This window comes from Peromyscus eremicus, chromosome 14 (assembly GCF_949786415.1).
Source record: "Peromyscus eremicus chromosome 14, PerEre_H2_v1, whole genome shotgun sequence".
Lineage (NCBI taxonomy): Eukaryota > Metazoa > Chordata > Mammalia > Rodentia > Cricetidae > Peromyscus > Peromyscus eremicus.
Genome location: NC_081430.1, coordinates 70,492,769 through 70,502,967, shown reverse-complemented (window position 1 = coordinate 70,502,967; position 10,199 = coordinate 70,492,769). Strand labels below are relative to the sequence as shown.

Below are 10,199 nucleotides of genomic sequence, written 5' to 3'. Positions count from 1 at the left end.
AAGCGTTCTCTTTTTAAAACATTTATTTATTGCTGTAGGCCACAGGAATATATCATAAGAACTCAGCTGGTTATAGCAAAGTCACTACCTGGAGGGATCATGGAATTCCTCCAGAGGAAGCCAAATTCCAAGGAGTTTTTGGTGTTACTTGGCTTGTTATTTATCAGCTGTATTCTGTTATGAAAATCATGTGTGCTTTCATAGTTTTTCCAATTGACTTTCCCCTAAGAAGGACTAACAGTGTAGACTGATCACTCTCTGGACATACACATTCCAGGTATTTGGAGAACAGCCTCAGGAAAGGTTTTCTCTGGAATCAGATTATCTCCCTTGGCCACTTTCAAGGACTACAGGAAACACCACCCAGGTGGTCGCCCAATTTCCGAGGATAACAATGATAACAGCCCACGTGCAAGTCTCCTGACTTATGGTAAATTCCACAAGGAGACACCACCTAGGAGAGGTGGACGTTAAGTAATAGCTTTACACAATTTAGCTCGGACCCTCCCTTTATATACCGGGACTTCCAGGGCACGGGTTGGACAAGAGAAAAGAGAACGGAAGAACTAGATGGGTAAGAACTTGAGAGGAACAAACTGAGATGGGGAGGAACTAGATTGAAGGGCTAGAAGAGAGGACTAGAGGAACGAGATGAAAGATGAGGAAGAGCCAGATGGGGAAGAACAAGATGAGGAAGAGCCAGATGAGAGAGAAGGAGATGGGAGAGGAGCTGATAGGGGAAAGAACTAGATAGATGAGAACCTAGAAGGGACAGAACTAGATGAAGGAATTAAGATAGAACCTGAGGGGACAGTAGATAAATATAGAGAGAAATCAGGCAAGGAAGGAGCTAGACATGAGAGCAGAATAGAAGCTGTGTAGAGAGCGAACTATCACAGAATAATAAAGTGTATGAACTAAGGAGTTTTGTGTACATAGATTCATTTCTTTTCATCAAAGATTAATTATCAGCTGGTTGTAGCTTCTTCCCAGACCCTGGGAGGGGACTATCAAGGGGCTGGACCCTCATAGTCCCCGATAATTTATGATTTATTTTTTTTTTTGATTTTGTGTATGTATTTTGCCTGCATGTATGTTTGTACATCACTTTCATGCCTGGTGCCCCTGGAAGTGGAGTTATGGATAGCTGTGAGCCATTATGTGGGTGCTGGCCATCGAACCTCTGGAAGAGTGCTTTTAACCACTGAGCCATCTCTCCAGCCCCAAATAAAGGGCTCTCAATGAGCTAGTTTACTTGTTTTTTTGAGACAAGGGCTCTTTGTAGTCCCCAGTGGTCTTTAACTCATAATTTTCTTACAGCAGCAGGCGGGTGAGGCTGCAGTTCCCCATATCTTGGTAGAACAGGAATCATTTTTAAAAGGAATTATTTTATTGTTTTAGTTTTGTAAGTGAATGGATTTGTGACTGGGTTCTTTCACTTGTTCAAGAAAGGGATGGAGATAAAAAATGGATATGATATACCCCAGGCTGCTCTTCCATGGAAGTGGTGTCCTTGCTGGTGGTCCCATTGAGAGATAAGTGTGCTAAGCTCAGCAACCCATTGATGAACCACAGCTGAATGGACTATTAGGAAGTGGGACTCAAGTGGGGGACAGGTCACTGGGAGTTCACTTTTGAAGGGTACGTCTCAGGGAGCCTCTTGCTTTCTGCTCCTGGTTTCCAGGAGGTAAATAGCTTTCTTTGCCATGTGCCACCATCACTACGATTCTGCTTCTCCTCAAGCCGACCAAGGACTGAAGCTTCTGCAACCATAAGCCAAACTAAGTCTTTCTTCCTGTAAATTGATTTTCTCAACCCCCCCCCCCCACATCAATGGAAAGCTGACATAGAATCAGTCAGGGGAGCTAATACATCGTGTAATCAAGTCATTGGGGAAGAGTCACCATGTCTACTTGGATCTCAAGCCATCATCTTCTCTGGTGGGCAGAAGAACTCCTGGTGAGAGCCCCTCTCTCAGTCTGCTCTCAGGTCTCAAGGACGTTCACGCTCATGAAGCGGCAAGTGTGGGTATGGTGAAGCGACAGAGTACTTATGGGTCTTCTTCACGAGACAGATCCAGGAAATAACCTGGAAGTACTCGCTGCTTCTGTCCACAAACAAAAGTTAGTTAAATTAAGATGATGCCCGAATAGAAATTATTTTAAGGAAATTACTGTAATCCTTCCCATATCTGACTCTTTTAAAGGGCTTAATCATAATTGTGGCTCTAATTTGCCCCACCGCTGTACCTTGATTGGGTACAGAGTGGAAAGGAAAGAGAAAAAAAAAACCAGAGAAATGAGATGATTGTACCTCACATTCTTCAGTTTTAGATGGTTCCTTCCTTGGATACTTTCCCTAGTTCTTACGACTTTTGCTTTTTCTTAAATCAGCTGTAGTGGTTATCTAATCCGTCTGCAGTCTTAGTTCTGAATGCTTCTGTGCTCGAGATTGACATTAAGAACCTTCCAACTGGTGGTACATTTAATGAAATAAAAGCTCAGCCTCGCAGGCCTTTAAAAGAGTGGTGTTTGATTTTAGGGGATTTTCTTTCCACTCTCTTTCACTCGTAGTTTAATAAATTGCTACATAGCAGTAGTGCTTTTCGAGTCTGAAGCATAGGGACTCAAGTGGGAGCTACAAAAGGGTGCTTCGAAGTATGAGTTTTTTAAAAATAACAACAATATATTTTTGCTTCCTCTATGTAGAATATTTACCCAGTTGTGTAGACTATCAAACAACATTTACCAGTTTTTAATTTAGACTTTAATCAGGTTGTGTCTGAGTGCTTGCCTAGCATGCTGAAGGGCCCAGGTCCTATCCCAGTACCACAGAAAAAGAACTTTTTTTTCTTTTGAGACAGGGTCTCACTGTGCAGCTCTGGCTGTCCCGGAACTCAAGCACTATGCAGACCAGGCTGGTCACGATCTCACGGAGATCTGCCTGCCTCTGCCTTCTGAGTGCTGGGATTAAAGGTGTATATCACCATGCCCAGCAAGAACTTCTGATTATAACAATTATTTTCAAGCTTTTGGATCTCCTCCTAACTCTTAAAAATTATTAACGTTCCCTAAATAAGTTTTGTTTAAAATTCAGAAATTTAAGATGTATGTAGTGATATAGCCTAAATCAATCTACTCTGGAGGCAGAAGCAAGATCTCTCTAATAAATACCTTACATGTCAACATAAATAATGTATTTTTATAGAAGTAATGGTATTTGCTGAAAGGAAACTTTCGTGAGAAACATATTGCTTTACAGTTTTAAAATAATTCTCTAATAGTTGGCTTAAAAGAAACTGTCATTTACCATAATGCATTTGTAGTTAATCTGTCTTAACAGAAACATGAAACAGCCTCGACTCAGGAGCCCTGACATTACCAGCCACAGCTGAGAACCGCTGGTTTAGAACAACAGTTTTCTCATGAAGAAAAGAAGCTGCAACAGTCGTGACTAACAGTGGATGTGTCTAGAATAGAAGGCTTAGAAGCTAGTCCATTAGTTGTTACAATGTATTTTACAATATCTTTTCCCTGGGGCTGAGAGGTGGCTCAGTGGTTAAGAGGACTTGTCTCTCTTTTGGAGGTCCTGGGTTCAATTCCTAGACTCAAGGTGACAACTCAAAACCACCCTAATTACAGCCCCAGAGGATTGTGACCTCAAGGGGAGCCAGGCACACACATAGTGCATATTCATGTATGCAGGCAAAATTCAATAAATATGAAAATGCCTTTACAACATTTTCTTTTGTTTAAGTAGAAATTCATTTTTAAAATTCTGGACAGAACATTTGTATGTGTTTGATTTTACTACGTGCTAGTAACAAAGATGTGTGGAGAAGGAGAGGGAGAGGGAGGGGGAAGGGGAGGGGGAGGGGGAGGGAGAGAGGAGAGAGAGAGAGAGAGAGAGAGAGAGAGAGAGAGAGAGAGAGAGAGAGAGAGAGAAAGTATAGTCTTTAGAACTTGTCAGTTGGAAGTTTACTGCGACCCCAAAATAGATGATAAAATTAGCATGTTTACTGGGAAAAGCTCTACGTTCTGAGTTCTACCCAATTTTTGGAATTGACTGGTTTTGTAAATTTGGGGAAATCACTTCACTCCTCTGAGCTCCTCCCCCGTGTGTGCGTGTGTGTGTGTGCGTGTGTGTGTGTGTGTGTGTGTGTGTGTGTGTGTGTGTGTATGTATGTGTGTGTGTGTGTCTGTGTGTGTGTCTGTGTGTGTGTCTGTGTGTGTGTCTGTGTGTGTGTCTGTGTGTATGTGTGTGTATTAATCGCTATACTACGTATTGGTTGAGTCCTCTCACAGTCAGCTCCGATATTGATGGCTAGTGAATTCCACCTGGGAGCAGGTGGGGGCAGTGGTGAGCTGCACGAGCCGGGGAAGCTGGACCAAGTGTCTGCTGCAGGGGGCTGCAGGGAAGACCTGAGTGAGGAAACCGCAGACCAGATCCAAGCGTGAGGGAGCGGTGATGTCAGAGGCCCGGACGCCTGGAGTAAACAAAAGACTAGGAGACAAAACCCGCTGAACTCAAGGCGAACAGGGGAATGAAAGCCTAACAGTGAGGGGGCGGATCACAGAGCGGAGCCAGGCTCAGGCCTGGATAGTGTGTAGAAGGTCCTGCAGGGAACCCCGGGCTCTCTGGTTGAAAGCCATGAGGATGAAACACCCATAGGTGATGGCGTGGGTTCGTGACATAGGCTTAGCCTTAAAACACAAACTACACAGTGGGATGGGGACTTCATTAATATTGTGTGCATCCAGCCAGGATAAGAGGTTCCTCCTCCTTCGGCCCCAGATTACCTCTTCATCTTATAACAGAAATGTTCTGTTTTATTTTCTGTTTTTCTGTTGGTAATCTGACCTGAGGTGACCAACCTCCTTGTCCGGTCTGGAACTGGGGGTGGGGGTGGGGGTGGGGATGTTCCCTGGCACTTGACACTCTGCTTTACAACTGGACGAATTCCAGGTGGACTAGAATAAGCCGGTCACTCTGCCTGATGTGAAGATGCTTCTAAGCTGGACTAAGTCAGTGGGATGGATGTTGTGAACAGCCAATGACCATCGCCTTATGGCAGGGAAAATATCTGTCTGAAGACAAAATGAATCCCAAACCCCACTCAACACTTCCATCCAGCTGTGCCCCAAGCAAGCACTACAGGACTTGCTGTGGCATGAGTTAGAAATCCCATTTTCGAGAGACACTGCCAGCCGCCGCCATGACAAACAGCATATGAAGATGCCGGACACTCGTATGGAAGAAAACGTGCAGAGAGTGAAACAACAGTTAATGACTGTCCGCAGTGTCTCTAAAGAAGGTCACATACGGATGAAAGAGCTTGCCAGCATGTTCTTATCTGAGGATGAAAATTTCCTCCTGTTCTTTCGCCTGGAAACTCCCTTGGATAAGTGTGGAGTTCATACAGATTTGGCGGGATGCGGACAGCAGCGGCTTCATATCAGCTGCCGAGCTTTGCAACTTTCTCCGAGATCTTTTCCTCCACCACAAAAAGGCTATTTCCGAGGCTGAACTGGAAGAGTACACCACTGTCATGATGAAGATCTTTGACAAAAACAAAGATGGCTGTTTGGATCTTAACGACTTGGCGAGGATTCTGGCTCTTCAGGAAAACTTCCTTCTCCAACTTAAAATGGATGCTTCTTCTCCTGAAGAGAGGAAGAGGGAGGGACTTTGAGAAAATCTTCGCCCATTATGATGTTAGTAAAACTGGAGCCCTGGAAGGCCCAGAGGTGGATGGATTTGTCAAAGACATGATGGAGCTGGTCCAGCCCAGCATCAGCGGTGTGGATCTTGATAAGTTCCGGGAGATTCTGCTTCGCCATTGTGATGTGAACAAGGATGGAAAGATCCAGAAGTCTGAGCTGGCACTGTGTCTGGGGCTGAAAATGAACCCCTGACCCCCGGCTGCTCGGCTCTCCGCTTATGTGTCTGTGCTCTTACCATGAGAAGTGTGTTTGTGCTTTGCTCTTGGGCCCCGGCCAGTAAACCTTCTCACTGATGGAGTGGTAATCTTGGGCAGAGGGAGGGACCCTAGGGTGCTGCTTCCAGAGGCAGCCATGATCCTGCCCCATGAGAAGCCCCCATGCAGCTTCTTCTGTCTTCTCTCCTTGACCTTGGCCTGTCTCCTCTAGAGCCTCAGTTTACCTGCTGGTCTTGCTCTGCTCAACTGTCCCCTTCACCTGGTGGACAGGGGTAGCCTAAGCTACCATCTCCTGTTTGTCCTTGAGCATTCTACTCAGAGTGTCACCTGTGCCCTGATGTCACCTCTACAAATATGTCCACATGCGGAAATAACTCTGTAGTCAAGAATAAAGATGTGTGTGAGTTTAAAAAAAAAAAAAAAGAAAAATCCCATTTTCTTCATAAGTTGGGGTTTGGTCTCTGTCATGTAGTGGTCCCAACTGGAAAGGAGTAGAAGAAAAAAAATAATCTTGGTTGATGTTGCGGTCCCTGGAGATGGATGAGCATGAACAGCAAGGATCCTACTCTAATATGAGACTAGTTTCAAAGTTACGTGAATCTGTCATCCCACAAAACTGTGTGGTGATATATTGTGTCCCCCAATATATTGTGCAGCCTAATAAACTTATCTGGGGTCAGAGGACAGAACAGCCACTAGATATAGAGGCCAGAAAATGGTGGCACACACACCTTTAATCCTAGCATTCTGGAGGCAGAGATCCATCTCGATCTCTGTGAGTTCAAAGCCACACTGGAAACAGCCAGGCATGGTGACTCATACCTTTAATCCCAGGAAGTGATGGCAGGAAGCAGAAAGGTATATAAGACGTGAAAACTAGGAACTAGAGCCTTGATAAGCTTTTAGGGTTCTGAGCAGCAGTTCAGCTGAGATCAATTCGGATGAGAATTCAGAGGCATTCAGTTTGATAAAACAGGATCAGCTGAGAAGTTGACAAGGTAAGGTTAGCTGTGGCCTGTTCTGTCTCTCTGATCTTTCAGTGTTCACCCCAATACCTGGCTTTTTGTTTGTTTGTTTTTATTAATAAGACCTTTTAAGATTCATGTTAAATCTGGCACCCAATGTTCGTGGTACAAATTTATGAAAAAGCCACTTGCCTGTGGCTTTGCAGGCCCCAGCTCAGGCCTGAGCTAAACTCAGCTGGTTGTGATGGCACACTGGTTGGATTTACTGAAGGAGGAAGAGGCAGGAGGATCCCGAGTTTGAGGCCGGCCTAGGAGGCTTGCTAAGGAGAAGCTGAGGCCACAAACGGTGGTGGTGGGACCATGGAGGCAGCGGCTGCTGCTCCGAGTTGCTGGCTCCTTCTCATCGTGTTGGTGACTGCAATGATGCTGCTACCTGGGACGAAGGGTTTACTGCTACTTGTTCAGAGAAGAATTGCCAGGACCATCATGTTACAAGAATGCATCAGCAAGGCAAGTGGTGGGGAGAAGTTGCTTTGAAGATAATCTCTTCTAGGGAAGACCATTCATGGTTCTGAGAGACAGACATTTATCAGACTGTGATTGCTCCAAACCACAGAGGAGGCACACACACACACACACACACACACACACACACACACACACACACATCTGCAGGGAACCATAACCATGCCTAACAGCAACTTTGAAATCTTCAAAAGGATGACAGGACCCCACAACAATGATTTCACAAGGACTATGGTAAAGCCATTAAGCTGACTAAGACCATGGAAAGATTGGCTTTGGACTACAAACTATCAGGACAATTTCAAGATGGCTAGCTGAGATGATCCAGATTCACAGACAACTCGAGCAAGGACTTGAGACAAGCCCTATATTTTCCCATTATGCAGAGACTGGACAACAAATGATACAGCTATCTCTCCCAGGACTTGACAATTAACCCTAAAATTTTCTTTTCAGGATCCCCTAAACATGTATTTGCCCCCAGAAAGCAGGAAATAATTTTAAGAAAACAATGCCCACATTCCCAAGAGGTAGGGTGGGTGGTTTTTGGTCTTTCAATGACTTATGGATAATTGTTATTATTTACGATGGTTGGTTACAAGTTGTTAATTGTTAATGGTCCAAAAAAAAAAAAAAAAGCTAAACAAAGGAGGTTAGATACAAGGTTCTTGTTTAAAAAAAAAAAAGAAAAGGAAAAAGAAAAAAGAAGATATAGAAAAGGATAGATCATTGAATCTACTCTGAAAAGGGGGAAGATATAGAAATGATAAGATAAAAGGTAGATTTTTTTGGATCTACTCAAAAAAAGAGAATATGGATATGATAAGATAAAAGGGAGATTATTGAATCTACTTTTAAAAAGGAACGACTTGTTTTAAATAGGATATTTTCTTTTTTGCTTAAATTGTCACAGCCCAAGCAACCAGGAGAACTATGAACTTCAGAAGGTGACATGTAACCACTTACCTATTGTTTCACTCAGTGTTTTCCCAAGGGAAAAAATATTCCATGTCCACTGCATTCTGTGTGAACAGCATCTCTGTGGGTCAAAGACTGTAGCAAACGTGGCTGCCTCACTGACATGAGGTCATACGTGTTGTCTTCTTACCTCATTCAGTCCTCACAACAGTCCTGTGAAGAGCATGTTATTATGATTTTGAAATGAGACATTGAGGCACAAGTATAGCTAGTACCTAAATCCAAGCATCTCTATGACTCATCTAATGTGACCATCATGTTGGTCCTAAGAGGTCTACACCACAAATAATCTTTAACAGGTTGCTATTATTGTAGATAGTATTAGAGAAGCTAAGGCTTGGAGAGAGTTGTCGCTGACTTTTATCTATAACCAAATAAGGTCACTCCAAGATATTTATCCAGGGCCACTCCAAGATGGATGTTTATCTAGGGCCACTTCAAGGTGGATGTTTATCCCATTTTGCTTTCTATCACTATAATAAACAGAAGGAACTTGGGGAGGAAAGGGTTTATTTCATCTTATAGCTACAGTCCATCATGAAGGGAAGTCAGGGTAGGGACTCAAGGCAGGAATTTGGAGGCAGGAATTGAAGTAGAGGCCATGGAGGAGCACAGAATTCTAGCTTGCTTCTCATGGATCGCTTGTGAAGATCATAGAAGCTTGTTTTCTTCTACAGTCCAGGTTCACCCACCCAGGTGTGACACCACCCACAGTGGGCAGGGTCCCACCATATCAATTAGTAACAAAGAAAAGGTCCCACAGACTTGCCTGTAGGCCAGTCTGATGGAGGCATTCTCTCAACTGAGTTTTCCTCTTTCCAGAAAATGTTAGCTTATGTCAAGATAAAAAACAAAACAAAATAATAACAACAACTAAACAAACAAACTAACCAGAACCACAGACAACTGCTTATTGAAGTTTGTGACCTATACAGTCCACAGATTTTTGTGTGGTCCTGTGTGCTCTCTTATACCACTCATCAAACATAATACACTCCATTTTTATTATGAGGCATATGGGATTATAAATACAGCCTAGCTCTGACCCTTATATCAATATATTCAACAACTTCCAGTGGCGTCATGTTCTCAGGCTTCCACTTAGGTATCATTTCAGTCCCTGCCTTACAGTCCAGCCATGCCTACTGGCTAAATTTGGATGGAAAGAAGAGAAAGGGAGAAATTCCTCTTTGGATTTGCCTGCTTTCAAAATCTCCAGGGACACAGGATTTCCTAATGCACTTGACAGGTTTAACAATTAAGCCCTATAACTTAAAGAATACAGGCCTATGGAAAGTGATATAATACGCTTTCCCAGGGAAAGCTGGGTCCATATGAAAAAAAAAAAAAAAAAAAAAACCATGAGAGTCCTTTTGATTGAGATGAATCCACGCTTTTTACCAGTTGTCTGGGGCTTCAGGAACTGCAGTTTGCTGCTAGAAGGGAAGGCTTCCTCTGGGCTCTGTGAGCTGTCCAGGGTTCTGACCTCCACACAGCACTACAGCATCTTTCCTCTGCTTGGTCTTCAAGGTAACATATTGCACTAAATGCTGAATTCTTTGGATATAGTTTATGATCACTGATCCTGGAAGGCATTTGTAGTTAACCTCCATCTTTACTGAGCTAGGCTCCTGTCAACAGAATACAATATTTTACCAGAAAATTAATTCTACAGTTTCAAGACTTACACTGGGGGTCACGAAGCATAGAGTTAGGTAGATGATTTAGACCTTAGTAACATCTGCCTTAGGCAAGTGACTTTGAAGAAGTCTTTGAATTTTTTGGAACTTTGG

At 43.5% G+C, this 10,199-nt stretch overlaps 1 long non-coding RNA gene and 1 pseudogene across 2 annotated transcripts; one reads left to right on the top strand and one right to left on the bottom strand.

The window, feature by feature from the left end:
* Positions 1 to 882: 882 nt before the first annotated feature.
* Positions 883 to 5,430, bottom strand: LOC131924374 (uncharacterized). Of its 2 annotated transcripts, none has more exons than XR_009382873.1 (3): positions 5,324 to 5,430; positions 1,905 to 2,107; positions 883 to 1,763 (listed from the first exon to the last, which is right to left on the bottom strand). It is a non-coding gene; the product is annotated as an uncharacterized LOC131924374 (long non-coding RNA). The 2 variants fall into 2 exon arrangements; XR_009382872.1 differs by lacking the exon at positions 5,324 to 5,430 and adding an exon at positions 4,800 to 4,891.
* LOC131924373 (secretagogin-like) lies at positions 4,459 to 6,355 on the top strand (annotated as a pseudogene).
* Positions 6,356 to 10,199: the final 3,844 nt, after the last annotated feature.